General features: G+C 44.9%; 1 protein-coding gene, 1 long non-coding RNA gene and 1 other non-coding gene across 3 annotated transcripts in view; 1 reads left to right on the plus strand and 2 right to left on the minus strand.

The window, feature by feature from the left end:
- Positions 1-6,641: 6,641 nt before the first annotated feature.
- The window catches only part of IL1R1 (interleukin 1 receptor type 1), an 84,414-nt gene continuing 67,898 nt past the window's right edge, over positions 6,642-23,157 (plus strand). The window contains exon 1 of the mRNA XM_043468032.1: positions 6,642-7,064. The gene's annotated coding sequence lies outside the window, so the exon portion shown is untranslated. The remainder of the gene's footprint in view (positions 7,065-23,157) is intronic.
- On the minus strand, positions 8,310-8,391 carry LOC122442797. The gene has a single exon (XR_006269782.1). It is a non-coding gene; the product is annotated as a small nucleolar RNA SNORD86 (small nucleolar RNA).
- On the minus strand, positions 11,258-21,333 carry LOC122441440. The gene is made up of 3 exons (XR_006269356.1): positions 21,208-21,333; positions 19,323-19,529; positions 11,258-11,658 (listed from the first exon to the last, which is right to left on the minus strand). It is a non-coding gene; the product is annotated as an uncharacterized LOC122441440 (long non-coding RNA).

Consider the following 23,157-nt stretch of genomic DNA (forward strand, 5'->3'; position numbering starts at 1 on the left):
AACCCACTTGTGATATAATATTAAAAGAGATGACAAAGATATATGCGCCTAGGAAAAAAAAAGGAGTAGATGGAAATATTCCGAAATGCTAACTAACAGTGATGAGAGTTTGGTAGCAAGATCAGGAAGAATGTTCAAGTCTTCTCTTTTTTCCTTCCTATCTTCTGTATCATGGTTATATTTTTTTGTAACAAAGTGTTTTAAAAATCTGTACTAATTGAAATGACTGAACCTTCCTACAAACTTATGACACTAGTTAACTTGTGTCAAAGAACAACCGAAGCCAGTGTTTTCTCGTAAAATTTAATGGTACTATTAGTTGGGCACATTTGCTAGGCTGTGACTCATATTTAGAACTTGACACATGGTAAATATTTCATCTTACCTTATTAAAAGCAGCGACTTCCTCATTCTGGAAGAACTGAAAACTGCGCCCCAAAAAGCACAGAAATTACATCGAGGCACTGGGAGAGAGAAACCAGGCAAGGTTTTAAGATCTCCAGATCTGAATTCTAGTTTGAGATTTGTCTCTACTGGCCTTGGTTTCCTATTTCAACATGTGAATGATAAGAAAATACCCGGCTCAGCACATCGATTTGCCACGAGAGCAAAACAAAACCACAGAGAACAACACACAAGCTGAATGTAAAATCAGACGGCCAAGTAGAGGTGGCAGAGTGGCTCCTGTGAGATGCTCCTGACCACGCAGCTGGCCTCTGCTTGAGCACTTCTGGGATGGGGCAGCACACCCTCTGTGGATTGACTCATTTCATTGCGGAGAGTTCTATTATTACAAAGTAGATGGTCCGTTGCATCGGGTCTTAGATGGGCCTCCAGAAAGTTCTGTTCTGTTGTCTTAGTTCCATCTCTGGGTTAGGGTCTGGGGTACAAAGAGTGACCACCCTCCCTTGTATTAGAAGTTAAGCTTTCACCAAGGCAGCTGAGCTTGTTTCTCCCATCACACGAAGGGTTCAAAGAGGTTCGGAGGGTTCAGTCAACCAAGGGTTAACTGAACTTAAAAAAAATAAGGTCCACTGAACTAAGGGTTCAGTCAACCAAGACCCCGACATTTGTCTGGTTTTGTCTGCCACCCTTGCTTTTGCTTTTTGTGTGTCTTGTACTTACAAAATTAGGTTTGGGAAGTAAGAACAGGACATTAGATTTGTCTCTATTACATTTTATATTGTTAGATTTGGACTCTGGTTCCATCTTCATGGGGTCTTTGGGGTCTTGATTCACTCACTGCATGAATTCAGATTTTAAGTCTGCATCTCCCATCACGTGGTGAGAGTGCGTTTATGTTGTGAGAAGTTGCTCTGCAACTCCCAGTTCCCTTCCCAACCTCTGGCTCGGGTCTGTGGCTCCCTCTCTCTCTAATTTTGCTTTAATATCTATTTATTTGGCTGCATTGGGTCTTAGTTGTGGCATGTGAGATCTTCGTTGTAGAGCACAGACTCTCTGGTTGTGGTACATGGGCTCAGCAGTTGTGGCACGTGGGCTCTAAAGCTCATGGGCTTCCGTAGTTACAACTTGCGGGTTTAGTTGCTGGCAGTCTGTGGGTTCCTAGTTCCCTGACCAGGAATCAAACCCATGTCCCCTGCATTGCAACCACTGAACCACCGGGGAGGTCCCTGTAGCCCTCTCTTGTCTGCATTAATGACCCCCAGGAACGTTTTCAGCATCTACTTCCACACTCTCTGATTCTTTTGGCCAATGCTCACTTGGTAAATTTTTTTTTTTCTGTTTCAATTTCAGATTTCAGCTTTGCTTTTTAATCTTGAATTTGCTTTTTCTGTGTGTGTGTGGAGGAAATGTATTCCTTCCAACCACCCCTGCCTCCTCTATTCTTGACTTATTGCAGCTGGAGAGTGACCACACCCAGCCTGGCAGCCGCTTTCATGGGAAGAACCAAATGCAGTGCCCAAGGTTTTCCATTGGTGACCCCTCTTCAAATTAACCCATGTGTCATGGAGTGTGGGTGTTGAGGAAAGAATTCAACTCTGCTAACTGCATTCCTCATCTTGCTCAAAAGAAAAAGGTTTGAAGTATTTTCATGAAGTTCTGCTACATTAAATTTGCAGTATTCTGCCTAATGGAACTTCCCTGGTAGCTCAGACATAAAGAATCTGTTTGCAATGCAGGAGACCCAGGTTGGATCCCTGGTTGGGGAAGATCCCCTGGACCAGGAAATGGCTACCCACTCCAGTATCCTTGCCTGGAGAAACGCATGGACAGAGGGGCCTGGCGGACTGCAGTTCATGGGATCTCAAAGAGGTGGACAAGATTGAGCAACTAACACACACATTCACACTTTGCCTAATCGCCTCATCATAGCCCCAACAAACATCAAACAGGAGGTGAGCTTCTTCAGACTTGGCTCATTTTTCATCTTAGTGATCATGGCTCCATTAAGTGCTGAAGACTATTGCTGTAATAATCCATCTGGCATTTTTCCTGTTCACTAATCTTTGCTTGCACAACCCCTGAGACCCAGTGATGGCTGTTGGAGCTGTCTTGAGGTAGGAAGTATTAAGGGGTGGCCTTTTCCTAAGAGGCTTGGTAGGAAGCTGGAAGACAGAGTGTGACTTAGCGGTCTGGGACAGTCATGGAGACAATCTGACTTTTTGTGTGTCATTGCCTGGAATGGGAGTGAAGTCAGCCTGCAGGGTTCTGACCAGATCCTCCCAGGGCCTGACCACAAAGGTCATGGGCAGCCTTTGGCCATGGCATGTCAATGCTCTAGATGAAAGGGACAAAAGTTTAAACTAACAAAATGTGGCCCTGGAAGGCACTTCAGAGAACGTTTGGACCAGTGCTGCTCCAACTTTACCATGCACCCAAGTCACGTGGGAATCTTATTAAAATGCTAATTCTGAGTCAGTTGTTCTGGGGCAAATGCGAATCTGCATTTCTAGCATATTTCCTGATGATGCCCCTGCTGGCGGGTGGCCACACTTTGTGTAGCATGGATTTAGATTACGCTGTATTTTTTTCCAGAGGTAGAAACTGAAGTCCAAGGAAGTGAAATTGACTCCTCAAAGGCACCTTCATGAAATTAAAAGTGTCACTCACTCAGTTGTGTCTGACTCTTTATGACCCCATGGACTGTAGCCCGCCAGACTCCTCTGTCTGTGGAATTCGCAAGAATCCTGGAGTAGGTTGCCATCTTCTTCTCCAGGGGATCTTCCCTATCCAGGGACTGAACCTAGGTCTCCTGCACTGTGGGGAGATTCTTTACTATCTGAGCCATCTTAAGCCCCCCATGAAGTTAAAGCAGGCCCTTTTACCTGGGTCTGCTGGGGCCCAGGGAGGTGTCTGTTTAATTACCAAATTAACTACAAAATTGCTGAACCTAGTAAAACAGGGTTCCCACCCTTTCTTAAGGACCTGTAGTACGTGGCAGGAGAGATGAGGTCAGATTCCAGGTATGGACATGCTTGCACAGGCACACACACGTGTGCATGCATGCACACGCACATTCCCATGCTTTTTTGCATTCTCCATTCTCATCAGTTTTGATGTGTAGGGAACATGTGGATGACACATGGATTAAGGAAACACGTGAAGCACATGGATTATAGCCACACTCAAGGTATTCTTAAATGCAGATTCATTCTGAATGTGTCAGCTTTTCCATAAAACTATTATGGGGAAAGATATGAGTTATTTCTGACCTATTAAGTATAAATATGGATGTTCCAGAGTTCTGCAAAGGCCATGTTGCTGATATAATTGTGTCCTGGTGACGGCTTCTGAGAGTTTTCATGGTAAAAGCTCCAGGTTTTGCTCAGTGAGTTCTGAGCTCCAGCGTTTATAAAGGACCCTGGAGTCTGGGGATTTTCCATAAACTTCTGGTATTGGATTGCTATTGCCTGGTATGACTATTTTTTCCTCCTGAACTCTGTCGGGGGGCGGGGGACTAGGCAACTTACCAAACCCAGTCGGGAGTGTGTATGTGTATGTGTGTACGTGTGTGTGTGTCTCCTTGCTGAGAAGTGGGCCGGAGGAAGGGAGATGTTGTCTGGTTGGAAAAGAGGATCAGAAACATCCTGGAAACAAAAATCTTTCCTCTCCACTAAGTGCTGAATAAAGAAAAACTGATTAGGGAAAAACTGGGAAAACAAACTCCTATTTTGGGAGGCAGATATCAATACCTACAGTGGGTTAAGCCTATTAGTGTCTCGTCCATGGCCTCCCCATCAGCTGGGTAGTAAGTTTCTTGGGGACAAGAGCTGGGTCTTCCTGATTTTGTTGTTGTTGTTCTACCAAAGAGCATAGGGAGGGTCTTGCCCCTAGTGGGAGCCAGAAACATCTCTTCAGTGAAATGTCATTCACCTCCAGCGTTTATAGGACCTGGCCAGCAACCTAGAAGGTACTAGAGTATTTCTGAAGATCTAATGGCTCACATCAGTGGGGCTACCTCTGGAGCTGGGGGTGGATTAGGTCCCCGAAACCTCAGCTACTCCACATTGGAGGAAGGGTGGGGACTTCTCCCTGCCCCTCATCACCCTAGACCTTTGAGTGTTATTGCTGTTCAGTCGTTCAGTTGTGTCCGACTCTTTGCCACCCCATAGACTGCAGCACGCCAGGCTTGCCTTTCCTCCACTGTCTCTCAGAATTTGCTCAGATTCATGTCCATTGAGTCAAAGATGCCATCCAACCATCTCATCCTCTGTTGTCCCCCTTCCCCTCCTGCCCTCAATCTTTCCCAGCATCAGGGTCTTTTCCAATGAGTCAGCTCTTCTCATCAGGGCATCTTAGCTCTTTCAGTGAGGTTATGTCTTTAGCAGTCTGTTGATACACCAGATGTCCAGGGCCTGGACACACCCATTAAGATAGGTTAAAAATGTCAGTGAAACTTCTACAGGAGTGGTCCCCAACCTTTTGGGCATCAGGGTAGGGACTGGTTTTGCGGAAGACAATTTTTCCACCAACTGTGGGCTGTAGGGGATGGTTTCAGGATGATTCAAGCGTATTACATTTCTTGTGCATTCTATATCTATTATTCTTACATCAGCTCCGCCTCAGATCATCAGGCATTAGATTCCAGAGGTTAGGGACCCCTGGACTATAAGAATGTTGCCTTAACCTCAAGACTATTCTGTTTATTTCCTAATGTTGAAAGCCCAGTCCACTGCAGTTCAGGTGGACCATTTGGTCTCTCAATTAAAGCTCATTAGACTACCAATTAATCACAGCTACTTGTAATTACCTAGCCTGGGAAAGCATTCTGGGAAGCCCTTCTGGAACAGCTACCGAGAAGGGTGAGGAAATTGCACCCTCCCTGAGTACATACTCCCTGTTCCCAAATAAACAGCACAGGTGCCTGGAAAGAAAGAGCGAGGTCAGATTGGACTCCACCCAGGTTCCACCCTACCTGGCTGAGGGATCTCAGGGAAGGCATTTGCCTTTTCTGTGCCTCAGTTGCCTGATCTGTAAAATGGGCTGAAAGAATTGACAGTTCCTAGAAATGAGCCTGATGCATAGTAAGTGCCCACTCTTGCTGTCTCTGTTCTTTTTAGGGAGTGAAAACATGGATTCAGAGCATGGGGCATCACCCCAAGATGTGGAAGGGGGTACTGCTGCATGAACCTTGGTGAAGACTGGAAATGTGGGGAGAGGGGGTCAAGGAGGAGGGGAGTGTTGTGTCGGTCAGGGCATCACGTTCAAGAGGAGAAGGGGAGTCGGGTCAGGAGGGTGGCTGCACAACCCGGGCTGTTTGAATGTTGCCTTTTTTTAAGAGTTTTGTTTATAATGTGGACCATTTTTACAGTCTTTATTGAATTTGTTACAATATTGCTTCTGTTGTTTACTTGTTGGTTTTTTGGCCTCAAGGCATGTAGGGTCTTATTTCCCTGACCAGGGATCAAACCCACACTCCTGCTTTGGGAGGCAAAGTCTTTAACCCCTGGACCACCAGGGAGGTCCCTGAACATTGTCTTCTGGAGTCAGTGGTGGCCCATTCAAGTGGGCACAGAGAATTCTTTTGAAGAGCAGTGGGGGCAAGGTGGAGAGGTGTGTAGAGCCTGCTGGGGGTGGGCCTTGGGTACCAGGATATAAGCTCTGGCCAGTTTGGTCCTTGTGTTTCAGACTCTGAGTAGGGCTCTGATAGGTGGGACCTGGATTGTGTTGAGAACATGAAACTGGGTGTGGGGTGCAGGGGGGGCCCCTGAGAGACAGTTAGAGGAGGGGTTCGGCAGCCCCCTCTCTCATGCATGGGATCAGGCTGCTGCGAGTGGGAGCCAGAGGCTCGGGTTGGGACCCCATCTCCCCGAATCCCCCTGAGGCCAGGGATGACCAGTGGGTCTCCTCACCTCCTGGATGCTGCAAGAGATCCCTGCAGGGTCCCCAGCGCACATGGCAGGGGCGGTGGGTGCATTAGGAGGAGACACTGCATCTGAAACATACAAACACTTGAAGGAAGGGTCCTTCGGTATCGCTGGGAGCTCACATCTGTGGATGTCATTAGAAGGGTCTGGAGGTGGGAGAAGAGGGAGGAGGTGGGAGACTCCAGGCCAGGCTTTGACTGGTCCAGACTCTGATGACGGGAACTGTGACAGACTGGATGTCGGCGGGCCAGCCCGGCCCGGGTCTATGGCTCCGTCATTAGAAGAGAGACACAGCCTGTGAACTGTTGCAGTGAGTGTGCAGTGGAGAGTGTGGTATTTCGAAAGGGCTTGGCACGTTTTCTGAGTGTTTCTGGCTGCCTGCCCAGCTCCGAGTCTCCTGCTCACAGCTCCCTACATGTGTCACAGCTGAGGATTAAAGCCCTAACAGGCGTCACTGGAGCCCACTTTCTCCTTTCGCCCGGCCTCTGCACAGCTGGGGCTGTGGGGCCTTGCCCTCCTGTGGGCTGAGCAGCCCTGGAGCTCTTGAGAAAAAGAAAACCACCATCAGCAACGCCATTCAGGGCTGATTTTCAAGATGCACTTTTGTTTTTAATAACCACCGTCAGTTCAGCGGGCTTCACACGTGGGAAAAGAAACGCCGCGGGCTGAACCTGAGTTACCGCCTCTGGTGGGGCCAGCCATTCCCGCAGCCTCCAGTAACGAGGAAAGGAGTGGGTAAGATGATGGATTTGCACCTTAGCTTTTGTTTCTGCATTTCCCCCCCCTCCTTTTTCCTTTGTTTACTTATGCGCTGAAGTATTTAGGAAGGAGGAATGCAGTCTGATAAAACTGACAATGTTGTGCTGTTTTTTAAAACAAGATTTGAAGGATTTCTTAGTGTTGTGAGGCTCTGTACGCACATTTAAAACCCTGCGTGTGCCTGTGAGCCCTACTAACTGTTATAGTCGCTCAGATGTGTTTAACTCTTTGCAACCCCGCAGGTTGTAGCCCGCCAGGCTCCTCTGTCCATGGGATTTCCCAGGCAAGAATACTGGAGTGGGTTCCTATTTCCTTCTCCAGGGGATCTTCCTGACCTGGGGATCAAGCTTGCATCTCCTGCATTAGCAGGCGGGTTCTTTACCCCTAAGCCACCTGGGAGGCCCCATCTATGATTACATATGTTTTACTCTATGAAGATTAACTAAGAAATATGTGGGAGATATATGGCTATATACTTCCTCTTAGCCGTCAAAGGCTTCTCTGGTGGCTCAGAGGGTAAAGAGGCTGCTGGTAATGCAGCAGACCTGGGTTTGATCCCTGGGTCGGGAAGATCTCCTGGAGAAGGAAACGGCAACCCACTCCAGTTTTTTGCCCGGGGAATTCCATGGACAGAGGAGCCTGGCGGGCTACAGCCCGTGGGGTTGCAAAGAGTTGGACATAACTAAGCAACTAACACACACAGCCATATACATCATGAGGTTTAAGTGAAGGATATTGTAATGTTCTTTTTTTTAAAAAGTCTTTTTAAAATTTGTTACAATATTGTTTCTGTTTAATACTTTGGTTTTTCACTTGGAAAGCATGCAGGATCCTAGCTCCCTGACCAGGGATCAAACACACACCTCCTGTATGGGAAGGTGAAATCTTAACCACTCAACCACAAGAGAAGTTCCTGTAAAGTCCTTTTAAAAATGCTGTAGCTGATGGCAGAATTAAGACTTACTTTATGACTTTCCTTTATGCTTCTACGGTTCTAGAGTGGCATCATCTCAGCCTGTGTTTGGCTGAAGGCATTGCATTATTATAAACTGACATCACTGATTGCATTTAAGATTATAATATATTGTTTTATCAAGACTTGTGCATGCTTCCTTCCATAAAGACTTACAGTGGAATCTTGAAAACTTGAGCGTGGTTTTTTGTTGTTGTTGCTGTTTATTGGTTTTTATTTTTATTGGGCTCTGGAAACTGGGCCCAGGGAATCACTCAGAGACCAGGACTGGCTATCCCCCCCTGATCAGAGGCCTGTGTAGGTCAGTGAGTCCTAGGGCATCACTGTATTGGCATGCTTTTTCAGAGGCATTGCAAATATTGCACTTGAAGTTGTAAGCAGACTGTAGGCTCTCAGGGGATGGTCCGTATTGTCTTGTTGAGTCAGTGAGTGGAAGTCGCTCAGTCACGTCCGACTGTTTGCGACCCCATGGACTATGGATCCATGGAATTCTCTAGGCCAGAATACTGGAGTGGGTAACCTTTCCCTTCTCCAGATCTTCCCAACCCAGGGATTGAACCCAGATCTCATGCATTACAGGTGGGTTCTTTACCAGACGAGCCACAAGGGAAGCCCGAGAATACTGGAGTGGGTAGCCTATCCCTTCTCCAGGGAATCTTCCCAACTCAGGAGTTGAACTGGGGTCTTTTGCATTGCAGGCAAATTCTTTACCAACTGAGCGATCAGGGAAGCCTTACTAGACACCCTTGATCTCCATATACCCTATAATAGTGTTGTTGTGTGAAAGAATAAGGAAATGGGTCAGTCAGAATTCGAGATGTTTAAGGAAAGAAGAAAACAAAATGAGGTCAACTATTCAATTCAATTTAAATCTCCCTCTTGCTCTCACCAAATGTGACTTTGCATGTGACTGTGAGCAGATGAAGGGCTAGATGGTGGAAAGGACACTTTACGAGGTTCAGTGAGTGACTGGACGGCCTGGTGAATCATTGTGTCCACCTCCAGGAGCCTGGGGGCCACCGTGTGTGTGCTGGGGGCGGGGGAAGTCTGTGTTCCACTGGAGGTGGGCGGATTGCTGGGGAAAGTGGAATGTGCTGTCTGGAAGGACTGGGGACATTTCTCGACATTTCTGAATTTGATCTTCCTGATCGCAGTGATGAATTTTCTTTATCTGAAAATGTATTTATTTTAGAGTTTCTTCAATATTTGTTCCAATTTACTTTATATTATTATACTTTTAATACTTTCCACGCTTTTAAAACTGAAAAGTTAACTTAGATATTAGTACATTTTATTTTTATTTAAAACTTTTTTTTTAGTGTATAGCTGATTGACAATGTTGTGTTAATTTCAGCTGTACAGTAAAGTGAATCAATTATATATAGAGCCACTCTTTTTCAGATTTTTTTCCCCTGTATAGGTCATTACAGAGTATTGAGTAGAGTTCTCTGCGCTATACAGCTGGCCCTTGGTGGTTATTTTTTATATAGTAGTATGTATATGTTAATCCCAGATTCCCAATTCATCCTTTGCCTCTTCTTCCTTTGGTAACCATGTTTGTTTTCTGTGTAAGTGACTCTGTTTTGTTCCATAAATAAGTTCACTAGTATAATTTTTATATTCCATATCAGTAATATCAAACGGTATTTGTCTTTCTCTGACTTCACTTAGTATGATCTCTAGATCCATCCACATTGCTACAAATGGCATTATTTCATTCTTTTCATGGCTAAGTAGAATTCTATTCTGTGTGTGTGTGTACCCATATATATGCCACATCTTCTTTATCTGTTCATCTGTTGACAAGCTGTGAGGAATTTTAAAAGAAGCCTATGGACTGTCTCTACTCAACAGTTTTTATTTTTTATTATTCTTTATTATTCAGCTTTTACTCTTTAACACACAAACTTTGGGGGCACTGTTAAGTTGCTGAGGAATGAAACTCTCAGGCAAGGTCACGGAGTGGCTAAGATCCACTGCTTAAGTATTGTCTTTAAAAACGTATACAGGCTACAGACACTCATGATCAAAAGTACAATTGAAAAAGAATATGTAGAGATAAATTAAAAAGGGAAAACATAAAAACCTAACATTGTGAGATGAATACTATCAGTGTTTGGCTGGGTGTGGTTTTCTCAAAACACACTTACATTTTGGAAAAAGTATGCTTGGATGTACATGCTGTTTTATCACCCGCTTTTGCCTTTCAGGGGAGAAGGCAATGGCACCCCACTCCAGTACTCTTGCCTGGAAAATCCCATGGACGGAGGAGCCTGGTAGGCTGCAGTCCATGGGGTCGTGAAAAGTCAGACATGACTGAGCGACTTCACATTCACTTTTCACTTTTATGCATTGGAAAAGGAAATGGCAACCCACTCCAGTGTTCTTGCCTGGAGAATCCCTGGATGGGGTCGCACAGAGTCGGACACGACTGAAGTGACTTAGCAGTTTGCCTTTCAGGAGTATGTTGTGAGGGTCTTGTCCTGCTAATGAACTTCTTCCTACAAAAGCTTTTTAGTCACATGACACAGATGACTTATTAAATCATGTCGGTATATTTGATTTTTTTCTTTTCTGTTATTAACATCCCCCCAAACTAACATGCTTGTAGGGGATCCTATGCATCTCTTCCTTATTCTTTCCTTGGAATAATTCCTGGAGGTCAAAGGGCATCAGCATATTTGAAGTTTTTGATTCTGTTACTCAATTAATCTAGGAAAGTGCTAGTCGTGTACACTCTCTCCAGCACTGTATGAACACCTGTTTCTCACACTTTCACCAGCACTGGGTTTTTTACTTTTTTTTTTTTAAGTATTCTAATCTGATAACTGGAAAGGAGTCTTCTCTTGTCTTAATTGCTTTAAGGACACTTCTTGTGAAACCTCTGGCTTCCTATTCTGCCCCTTTGGGTTCAGCTTCTTGTCTTTTTTCGGTTAGTCATCATCAAACCAATCCTTCCTCACAGTAACTTTTGCCAACCTAATTTCTGTGGTCTTTGACCTCATTTGATGTCTCTCAGCAAGCCTGCTGAGTGTGTGGGGGAGTTGAATGCTTTTGCCGACTTTTTACCATGTCAACAACCCAGAGCAAAGTCAATCTTCAGATTTTATCTCTTTTTTATCTATTAAATTTAGAGATAAGGACTGGCTGTCCACCCCACCACATGATTGAACTGGGGACATAAAGGGAAGGGCTAGAGGAATGTTCTTTAAATAGAAAAAAAGTAAAAATACTGAATGGTACTATTACTGTTGTTATTAATATGAAGTTTATATATAGCCTCACCTTATAAAGCGTCTAGTTTTCAGAGAGCTGCCTGTTGAAATTTTGACGATGTCGTCGAAATAATTCTAAACTTGAAAATATGTATGTATTTCAACATATTTCTTTGTTCTTAGATTCAGTAGCACAGGGACATGGTTTAAAGATGGATTTATTTTATTGCTTGCTTATCTGTGTGCGGAGTCACATGCCAGTCTTCTCACATCGCATGGTTGCATCCACTTGCTGCTCTGATCCCCAGTCAGAACTTCTCAAAGGCAGAGGCTGGTTTCACGTGTTCCTCTCTTTCCAGGACCTGGTTTGGGGTCTGACTCCCTTGGGGTGGGGGGCATAAACGTTTCTTGAATGAGTCAGCGGAAGTGAGCTAGAACATTTTAACCCAACTCCCCAGGGAAATCAATATTCACCCCCCACCCCCGAAGAGGAATGATGGAAGATTCAAAAATGGAGCTTTTTCCTGGGGCACATTGACTGTTTTCTTTGTTTAGTTTAGTGTGGGTTGGTTTCCATTTCTACTGAGGACAACTTTAAAGCTCCGAATGGGTATGAAGCAGATGAATACCCACGAGGGGTAGAACCAGGAAAAGGGAGCTGGCACCTGTAGTGAGTGCAAGTCCCCTGGACTTGCCACAAGTGTGCAAGGCTTTGCAGGGGGTACCAGGTTTCACTCTGACCTCAGTGGTCGGCTGTTAAAATCAGGGTCAAGTACACGTCCAGCAATGGTTTGACACTCATAGTGGATAAGTAATAATGACGCCAAATAACCAGTAGAGCACTTCCTTGATGTGGGACCCCCAGTTCTGAGTGCCCTGTGTATGAGGGAGTCATTATTAGCATCTTACTTTGCAGATTCCGAAATGGAAGCACAGAGATGTGATTTGCCTGAAGTCACATCAGCAGTTAATGCACATCTGGGGTTCATGACACAGCCTCGCTCTAGAGTTCACAGGCTGCTGGACTTGAGGGATGATGAATAAAAACACCCAGTTCATGTGCTTTTGAACAAATAGCACACAATTCAAAAGGCTTTAAAAAGGTTATTCAACCAAGTCTTTCCCTCTTTCTCATCAATAGGTGACTGTTACTAGTGTCTTCCACCTCTTTCTCACTGTATCTGACAGAGTTCTCTCTTTGGAGAACCAATGGGGGATTGACATGTATGTAGACGTATTGATATATAGGTATTGATATAGCTGTTTCAGTCTCCTGTTGGTTATATATGTGTCTGTCTATATCTGTCTATCTAGGAAGAGTCTTATTTTTTTAACTTTTTATTTTATATTAGAATATAGGTGATTCATGGGCTTCCCCGGTGGTTCAGTGGTAAGGAATCCTCCTGCCAGTGCAGGAGATGTGGGTTCCTTCTCTGGTTTGGGAAGATCCCCTGGAGAAGGAAATGGCAACCCACTCCAATATCTTTGCCTAGGAAAACCTATGGAGCTTGGTGGGGTACAGTCCATGGAGTTGCAAAAGAGTTGGACACAACGAAACAACGAATATCCAGCTAACTATTTTGTGATAGTTTCAAGTGAACAGCCAAGAGACTCAGCCATACATATATATGTATCCATTCTCCCCCAAACTTTCCTCCCATCCAGGCTGCCATGTAACACTAAGCAAAGTTCCCTGTGCTATACAGTAGGTCCTTGTTGGTTATCCATTTTAAATACAGCAGTGTGTACACATCCATCTCAAGCTCCCTAACTATCCCTTTCCCCCAGCCAGGAAGAGTCTTATAATAAGGTATGGATTGGCTCATGCCATTATGGAGGCTTGAGGAGTCCCAGGAGCTACCATCTATGAGCTGTAGACCCAGGAGGGCAGATGGTATAGCTAGAAGGCCAGAGAGCAATGGTGTATACTCCTGTCCAGTCTGAAGGCTTAAGAATCAGAATTGCCAAGTGCAGGAGAAGATGGACATCCTTGATCAAGTTTCCAGGCAGAGTTAATTCAATTAATTAAATTCCCCTGCCTCTTTGCTCTATTTAGGTCCCCAAGGGATTGGAGGAAGCCCACCCACACTGGAAAGGGGGCTGTTTGCTTTACTCAGGTCACCAATTCAGGTGCTAATCTCTTTCAGAAACACTCTCACAGATATACCAGCTATCTGGGCATCCCATGGCCCGTTTCAGTTGACACAGAAAACTAACCATCACACACTAAGGACATACACTCTGTACGGGGGTGCATGCTAAGTTGCTTCAGTCATGTCTGACTCTTTTCGATCCTATGAGCCCACCAGGCTCATTTGTCTATGAGATTCTCCAGTAAAGAATACCGGAGTGGGTTGCCATGCCCTCCTCCAGGGGATCATCCTGACCCAGGTCTCCATCATTGGCAGGCGGATTCTTTACCACTGAGCCATCAGGAAAACCCACGCTCTTCTGTACTTGGTTCTAAATTTGCATCAAAAAAAGCTTCCTTTTAATCTTTTGCTGACTCAAGTTGTTTGCAGTCTTTTGCTATTACAACCAATGTTGCAATGAGCAACAAAATAGCTGTGCCTGGGTCCTTTTGCAGAAGTGCTAGCAAGGGTATTTGTTGGCTGAATTCCTAGAAGTGACAGTGACGGGTCAAAGGCTGTGTACCTTTGTGATTTGATGTATATTTCAAGATTTCCCACCTGTTACAACAGGTTGTAACAATTAACACCCCTGCCAGGAATGTTTGAGAGAGTATTTCCCCATGTGCCTACCAAAATAGGTATACTAGCAAACTGGTGGGTGTTTTTGTTGTTCTTTGTTTTTTTTTAGCTTTGGTGATCTTAGGGGGGAAGCAGTTAACTCAGTGTTTTTAAATTTTTCATATCTTATATAACTGAGGGTTTTTAGACTTTATTTTTTTTTAAGATTTTTTTTTTTTTTTTGATGTGGACCATTTTTTAAGTCTTTATTGAATTTGTTACACTGTTGCTTCTGTTTTACCTTTTGAGTTTTTGGCCACAAGGCTTATGGGATCTTAATTCCCTGGCCAGGGATCAAACCCATACACCCTGCATTGGAAGGTGAAGTCTTAACCGCTAGACTGCCAGGGAAGTCCCTAAACTTTACTTTTTGAGAGCACTTTTAAATTCACAGAAAAATTGAGGGGAAGGTAAAGAGATTTCCCATATAAACCCTCCCCAACATGTGTATAACCATCTCCATTGTCCATATGCCCCCTTCCCAGAGTGGTGCATTCCTTATAACTGGTGAACCTACCCTAACACATCATTATCATCCAAAGGCCATAATCTGCCTTAAGATTCACTCTTGGTGTTGTATATTCTATGTGTTTAGACAAATATAGAATGACATGTACCCATCATTATAGCATCACACAGGGCATTTCACTGTGCTTTACCTGTTCATCTCTCCTTCCAACCCCTGGCAGCCACTTAAGTTTTTACTGCCTCCATAGTTTTGGGCTTCCATGGTGGCTCAGAAGGTTAAGAACCTGCCTGCAATGCAGGAGACCCGGGTTTGATTCCTGGGTCGGAAAGATCTCCTGGAGAAGGCCATGGCAACCCACTCCAGTTTTCTTGTCTGGTGAATTTCATGGAGAGAGGAGACTGTTGAGTCAAAGCCCATGGGGTCGCAAAGAGTCAGACACAACTGAGTGACCCACACTGCTTCTATACTTTTGCCTCTCCAGAAGGGAAAGGTTATGCAGCCTTTTCAGACTGACTTCTTTCACTTAGGATTTTGCATTGAAGATTTCTTCATGTCTCTTCATAGCTTGAGAGCTCATTTCTCTTCAGCACTGGATAACATTCCATCGTCTAAATGGGCCACACGTAGTTTATCCACTCACCCCCTGAAGGGTATCTTGGCTGCTAGCCAGTTTTGGCAGTTATTAATAAAGCATTGAACACCCACCTGCAGGTGTTTGTGTGGTTGTGAGTTTTCAGCTCCTTTGGGTAAACATCAAGGAGAGAGACTGTAGGATCCTGCAGTAAGAGTTTGTTTAGTTTTTAAGAAACTGTCAGACTGTCTTTCGAAGTGGTGGCACCTTTTGGCTTCTCCCCAGCTGTGATTGAGAATTTCTGCTGCTTCACATCCCTGACGGGACCTGCTGCCAGTGTTGTGGATGTTGGTGGCTCTGTTGTTTAGCTGATAGGTCACGTCTGACCCTTTTGTGACCCCATGGACTGTAGCCCACCAGGCTCCTCTGTCCATGGGATTTCCCAGGCAAGAATGCTGGAGCAGGTTGCCACTGGTCATTCTAGTGTGTGTGTAGTGGCATTGAGATTGCTTTAAAACCAGCTGTGATCACAGCAGTTGTTTTTTATGCCTTGGAGGTGTCCAGCCATGGGACACTGCAGCAGGGCAGAGCAATCTGGTTGCAGCCCTCGAGGATCACACCGAGGGGCCGGGCAGTAGCCTGAGTCTAGGGTGTGATAAACATCGTGAAGGACACAGACGGCTGCTGAGACGGTGGTGAAGGGCCGGGTGTGGGTCACCTGCTGATGGGGAGTCCTTGTGAGCAGGGGTGAGGTCTGAGGCAGAGGGGCAGTGGGATTTGAGCCTCTTGGAGGGGAGAAGAAGCTCAGTCTGTGGGGGCTGAGTGGGTGGGAGGGAGCTTAGAGACAGAGGCAGGGGCCAGATCACGGTGGTGCAGCCAGTGCTGGGGCCATGGTGAGGAGTCTGGATTTTATTCTAAACTTGCCAGTCACAGGCTGGGGAGATGGTGCCCGTGTGTGCCCAGCCTTACCTCCCAGACCACAGGTGGCCACGTGTGTGACATTAGGGAGGCCCAGTCCCCCTGTGCAAGCTCTGGGGGACGTTGTTGTATTTACGAGAGAGTGGCAGGCTGGCACCCAGGACACGGCACTCTCTCACCCAGCCCTGAATTCCTGGGTGTGTGACAAGCACAGGTGCTCTGCCTGAACCTGGTGGCACAGACATTCCACAGAAGCACCCTCTACCCTCCCAGGAACAAAACTCGTGCACCAAGGGACTTGCGTGACATCTCAGCTTTTACTAAATTAACCAAGGGTTTTAAGAAAGGGTTCTTGAGTGTTCAGTCCAGGCTGAGCCTTGTGCTCAGTGCTTTTAGGGATGAGAGGAAGAGGAAGGGAAAACCCAGAGAGGAAGATGGTGAGCAGTGGCTTCCAGTGCAGTTTCAAGACAGAATCGAGTGTCAACGTCAGGAGGAAGGCAGGAGGGGGAGGTGAAGAGGCCCAGCCGCTTCTGGCTCCAGATGAGATCGGAGGCCTTGCAGAGCATGTGGGAGCTGCTTGAGGGGCTCGGCTTCTCCTCCGTCCTGCTGTGGAGGAGCAGGTAAAGTGTTCCTTCTGTCTTTACAGGTGAAGAAAGGCCTCTTTCCTTAAGGCCACGGGGTAGGCCAAGGATGGAGCTTGGACTGGCCCCTAACTCTGAGCTCCCTGGGTGCCCAAACAGATCAAAATCCCTCAGCCTCATCACTGGAGGAGGGCTCTCTCTCTGTAGCTCGCATCGTCTTTCAGTTTCTGGCCTCTTTGGTTCCATTGTTATGGGGCTGCTCCATTTCTGAACCTGGAGTGTTGGCAGGACCCTGCAGAAGGGCTGGACCACACCCTCAAATGCCTGATGGTAGGGCTCGAAGCTCAGAGATGCTTCCATCTTGTGAAGAAACACAAGGAACTGAGGCCAGGTGTTTTTGGGTGGGCTCTCGGGGTCCTCCCTAGGGCACACTGGTCCTTTGTGGCCAGGGCAGAGTGGGAATTAGTGTATGTACATGATGTGTCTGGAATGAAGGCTTTAGGAACTGCTGATCAAGAAGATGTGTTCAGGGATGCAGGTTTCCATGGAGATAGGACTACCTGGGCAGGGAATCAGACAGCTGGGAGATCAGTTAACATCTCAGAGAGCTTTGCCTCCTGGTCCAGAGAGGGGAGGACAGGGTTTATTCCTGAGGAGAAGGGACTTTGCAGGTGAATTCCAGGTGCTCGACCCAGACAGAGTGGCCCAAATGAACACAACACGGGGCAGAGGTTGGGATTGTCTAGTAATAAGGTGTTAAATAGTCATTCAATAGAATCTGACTCTTTACAACCCATGGACTGTAGCCTGTCAGGCTCCTCTGTCCATAGAATTCTTCAGGCAAGAATACTGGAGTGGGCTGCCATTTCCTTCTCCAGGAGATCTTTCTGATCCAGGGATAGAACTCAAGTCTCCCACATTGCAGGCAGATTCTTTACCATCTGAGCCACCAGGTAAAAGATGGTGGCAGTCAAAGCAATGTGTACAAAGGACAAGTCCAGAAACATTTATAAAGCTGGAACTGCATCTGTACTAATTGTAATTGAAATCACTATTTTAGGATTCATAGACTTTTAGGCTTTTTCTGATATCTGTGTTCAATCTGTCTATGACAATGATATGACCAGCTTTAAAGACTAAAATTTCAGTGAGAATATTAGCAAGTTTGATGTCTGAAGGCTTCAGACATTTTCCAGAATCAAAGAACAAATGAATGGTGATACTGCTGTAGAACTAGGTGATGATGTGATTATGTCTTTTGTGGAAGTTTGCCTTTTTTGTTATCATTTGAGGGAAAATGATTGGAAATGGACAGACACACTTGTACATTATCCTCTTTTTTTTTTTTAAAGATGCTGAGTCTCCTGACAATGGTTGAGGTTGGCAGCGTTGCTTTTCTGACTGTATCCACTCTGTTAGTTATGCCAACAACATATTCCAGTGTGGTCACAGAGCCAACACATTCCACAGCCATGAATCTGACCCCAGAGGTTGTTGTGGTTTCCCTCGTTTCATTCCTGGATTTAGTGAGAGGGCAGACTTGACCGGAAATCTGGGACAACTTTTCTCAGGCCTTTTATTACCTGGCTTTCACTCGCTGGCCCTTTGATCTCTTTGCTGATTTTTCATCATCCTGTCCTGGAGGGGCCAACAGAGCCTCCAGCTCCTGAATGAACCAGGATCAGCCATCATCCTGCTCCTCCTGGCAACATCTGTTGTGTTACAGACATCTCCTGTGCTCTGTACACATGCTTTACTATTTTCAATGTGTCCAAAGGGAGATGGGGCTCCGAGCTGGCAGGGACAGGCAGCTGCCACCTCCCAACGATGGTGGATGAAAGGCAGAGTCATCACTTGGGCTCCCAGGTGAGCCTCATGCTTCACTGTGCTGACGTGATAATGAGACTCCAAGAGGCAAAATGCTAGTCAGCAAATGGCTCTTTTTGCGAAGTATTTGAACTCCTATTTGTAGAAGTGCTGAAGCTTTCAGAATTTGTTCACATGAGAAATATAATTAAGGCTCCTGTCTACCATTTCTGGTGAGAATTTATCATCTATGTTGGCACATGTTATCTGTAAACTAGTTTTTTAAAAAGGCATTATGTGCAGGGTTATTTTCTAGCCTCTGAAATGACCTGTTGATAATTTTTAAGCTGAAATCAATACAACACATGCAATAAAGTAAAAATTCAACTATAGTAGGAACTCAATAGATATTTCTCTGGAAGGTTTAAACATCCCCTGCCTGAAATAGGTGAGAGAAACCTGGTTTCACAGATTGTACCCTCTCTCTGTTAATGAATAATCTGTACACCAGTAAGATAATAGAGGACAAATGTTAATGAGTATGTGGAGAAAAGGGAACATCGGAACACTGTTGGTTGGAAGGTAAATGGGTGCAGCCACTTTGGAAAACAGTATGGAGGTTCCTCCAAAAGTTAAAAAGTTAAAAGTTAAAAATGGAATATGATCCAGCAATTCCACTTCTGGGTACATATCCAAAGGAATTGAAATTGGTGTCTCAAAGAGATACCTATATTTCCATGTTCATTGCCGCATTATTCATAATAGCCACGATATGGAAACTAAGTGTTGTCAGTAGATGAATGGATAAAGAAGGTGTGATATATACTGGACATACAATATTATTCAGCCGTGAGAAAGGAAATCCTGTCTTTTGTAAGAACATAGCTTGAGGACATTAAGCTAAATGAGATAAGCCAGACAGAAAGACAAATACTGTGTGGTATCACTTACATGTGGAATCCAAAAACGCTGAACTCAGAGAAACTCTGGGGCTGGGCAGTAAGGGAGTTGTGGAGGTGTTGGTCAAAAGGTACAGACGTCCAGTTATAGGATGAGTAAGTCTGGGGAATGTCCCTGGTGGCCCAGTGGTGAAGATTTTGCCTTCCAATGCAGGAGCTGTGGGTTTGACTCCAGTTGGGAAGCTAAGATCCCACATGACTTGGGGCCAAAATACCAAAACATGAAACAGAAGTAACATTGTAACAAATTCAGTAAAGACTCTTAAAAAGTGCTCTCCATCAAAAAAAAAAAAATCTTTAAAAAAGAAACACATTTGGGGATCCTATATGCAGCATTGGAAAAGACCCTGATGCTGGGAAAGATGGCAGGCAGGAGGAGGAGATGAGCAAACTCTGGAAAACAGTGAAGGACATGGAAACATGGCATGCTGCAGTCCGTGGGGTCCCAGAGAGTTAGAAATGACTTGGCCCCTGACCAACAGCAAATGGACAGCACGGTGATTGTAGCTAATGTATTGTATACTTAAAAATTGCCAAGAGAGGAAACTCTGAAGGTTCCCACTGCAAAAAAAGAAGTGGTAATTATGTGATGAGGTGGAGGTATTAGCTGACAGTATGGTGGTCATATATGTCAGTATTAAAATGTATCAACACATTGTACAGTCTTAAACTTATACAATGTTATATGTAAATTGTATTTTGATTAAGCTGGAAAACAAGCAACATAATAAACTGTAAAATTATGTACAAAAAATTACAGCATTTCTTTCCTGGAGAGAAAATATATGATTCTTGTCAGAGGTGATGGAATGGGTATCTATTTGACTTGTTGATTTAAAAAAATTATGTGATACTTGCCATGACAACCTCTTTTGAAAACATTTCCCTCAAGGTTTAAGCACTTCTCTAGATGAACACAGTGGGTTACTGAGCTGACTCATAGGGAGGAGAGGTTACATTTTTGCTATTGTAATTATGTGGGAAATCGCACCCCACACCACTCACCAGGCTTACATATTTCTCATCAACCTCAAATTCTGAGATTTACTTAACTGCGAGATCAGAGTTCTAAGATTTTTTCCCCCCAGTTATACTACTGAAGAAATTTAGGTAATGGGGACATGGTGGATAGAAACCAGGTTCATAGGAAAGTGAAAAATGCTGGGGTGGGGTGGAGGAGGGGTGATGGAGACAGACACTTCCTTTAGTCTGGAACTGATGTCTGGATCATAAACTGTTGTTCTAGGGAAGTTTCTGGGTGTGAATAAGCCCCCGGAGCGGGACTCTCTTCCTCTGCGTGGCCCCTGTCTGCCCAGTCAGTGTAGAAAATGGTGTGACTGCATTAGGGGACCCACTCAGCTACATATAGACAGAACAAACATCACCCTCTATGATATAGGTCAGTGTTTGTCCCTCGTGATTGCCTTTTGGAATCTCCTGGGAGGCTTAAGAACTATCGGTGCCTAAGCCCCACTCCAAGAGGTTCTGATGGAATAACACTGAGACACAGCCTGGGAAGAGTGATTTAAAAAAAATCAAAAAAACTCTCTGGGGGTAGCTGTTCTAATGCAGGCTGAGAACCACTGACCCGGGAAATAGACAGCTGTAATTTCTGTAAATTGCCCGAGTCAACAAGAAGCTGGCTAGCACAAGAGTTGTCCTGAGTGATTGCTAAATCTCTCTGCTGGGGGAATTTAGTTCCATTTCCCAGAAAGCTTATCCCTGGGCATGATCACGGGCTCTCTGTCCTGTCCATGTGGTTTGAATTTTCTAAGGGACTGTAGGTATCAGCAGTGTGAATGGATTGCTTTCATTCATCAGTCAAAATGTAAACGTCTGCTCTGCTCCAGCGATGGCCAGGCAGGGGACGCGCTTACCTTTAAGCATGATGGGCAGCAGGGAGAGAAGAGCTCAGCCACACAGAATCTGGAGAGCTGGTGCTCCACGGGAGGCCGAGGTGAAGCCAAGGGCTCAGAGGAGGTGGAGATGGTCACCCTGGCTTCCCCTGGTTGGAGGGGTGGGAACTACCCTAGAATGCCCTCTGAAAGGGGCATACCGTATAGGTGATGGGCCTGGGAGGAGGAGGAAGGGGAGGAGAAAAAGGAGGAGGAGGAGGAGGGAGTCTTGAGCTGGAGGAGGAAGAAGGATGACATTCTGGGTAGAAGAAATGAGGGAGAAATGGGAAAACTGGCAAGGAGACTGGTATGCGATTTGACCTCAGCCTGGAAGCGTCCAGTCAACAGGGGACTTTGTCAGAAAGACGGAGTCGAGGGAGGCATGGCAGGTCTGGAACAAGAGCAAGGGTTCTGGGCTTTATCCAGAGGAGTGGGGTGCCCTGCGGGGGTGGGGTTTGACTGCCAAGACCGAAGCAACAGGCAAGTCGGGGCTTGCCTAGCATTATTTATCCAGCTAATCTGGATGTTCTAGAAGAGAAGTCTGTCTCGGTATAAACATCTCATTTGACAAAGTGAGGACAAAGCCTGTTTAGGTCCCGCACGTCTGTTCTGCAGCCACAAGTGGGTGGGTTTTGCATCAGGGTGGGTCAGACTTCTTGTGACTACCTTGTCCATCTCTCCTTCTCTCTCCTTTTTTCTTCCCCCATCCTCCTCCTGAGGGAGAAATTGAAGAGCTTCCCACACATGCAATCTTGTCTCAAAGAGTAACAGTGAAACTCTGAAAATAAAAAGATTCTCTGGTCATTAAGAGGTTTGATGGTTTGCACAGTATTTATTTCATTTTTGGTCATGTTGACTCTTACGTAAATATGGTAACTGCTTGTTTAAAATTTCTTTTCATAACACAATAATCACATTGAAAGGTCAGTCAGGTTTTCACACAAATGGTCAACATGCTTCTGCCAGTGATGGTTCTGGATTAAATTTATTGCCTCTAAAAGTTCATCAATGTATTTTGAGAAGTTTTTTCATAAGAAAGTGTTGCTAGTGATTCTGTCTAAAAGGGGAGGAAAGAGAGGGAGTGATTTCCCTATAAGTTAGATAACTTTGCCTAAGTCTGATTTTAAATTATCTCATAGGTAGAACAGATTGATCGTTACCAGAGGCAGGGGGTGGGGAGGAGAAAAATGGGTGAAGGGGTCAAAAAGTACAGAGTTCCAGTTATAAAATAAACAAGTTCTGAGATGTCACATACAGCATAATGACCATAGTTAAGAATATTGCATATTTGAAAATTGCTAAGAGATTAGATCTTATCACAGGAAAAGAAATTTGTAGCTGTGGGTAGCAATGGTTATTCACTAGACTTGTGATCATTTTGTAATATATACAAATATTCAGTCATTTTGTTGTAGACCTGAAACTAACATAGGATGTCAATCATATTTCAATTTAAGAATATTTATTTGCATTATATTCGAGACATTGGAGAATTCCTCCCTCCCCCCCCCCAACCCCCACACACAATCATCCTGAAAACTCTTGGGTCCACTTTTTCTCTTAGCAGAAGAAAGGGGTAAAATCACATTAGCCGACTTTCTATGCTTGTTCCTACTGTTTTCTCTATTACAAGGCTGACATTTTTCTAGATAAATTTGCATATCTATAGTTGATCAGTTTTGCTTCTTACTGTTCTCATGTATAATCCGTATATATATATGTATATAGTATAATTCATAATCCCATGGCAATAGGTGTTTGACCTAGTTTGAAAGAATCTGATCACAAAGGAGGGAGGAAAAAAATTACTTTTTAAAGGTAAGGCTTATTTGCATATGAATCATAGCTATGTAACAAAGTCAGGAGGTAAAATATTGAAAGGTCTTAGTTTTAAATATTTGGGCAATGTTTTCCATATCTCCCTGTTTTCTC

This window comes from Cervus canadensis, chromosome 5, assembly GCF_019320065.1.
Source record: "Cervus canadensis isolate Bull #8, Minnesota chromosome 5, ASM1932006v1, whole genome shotgun sequence".
Lineage (NCBI taxonomy): Eukaryota > Metazoa > Chordata > Mammalia > Artiodactyla > Cervidae > Cervus > Cervus canadensis.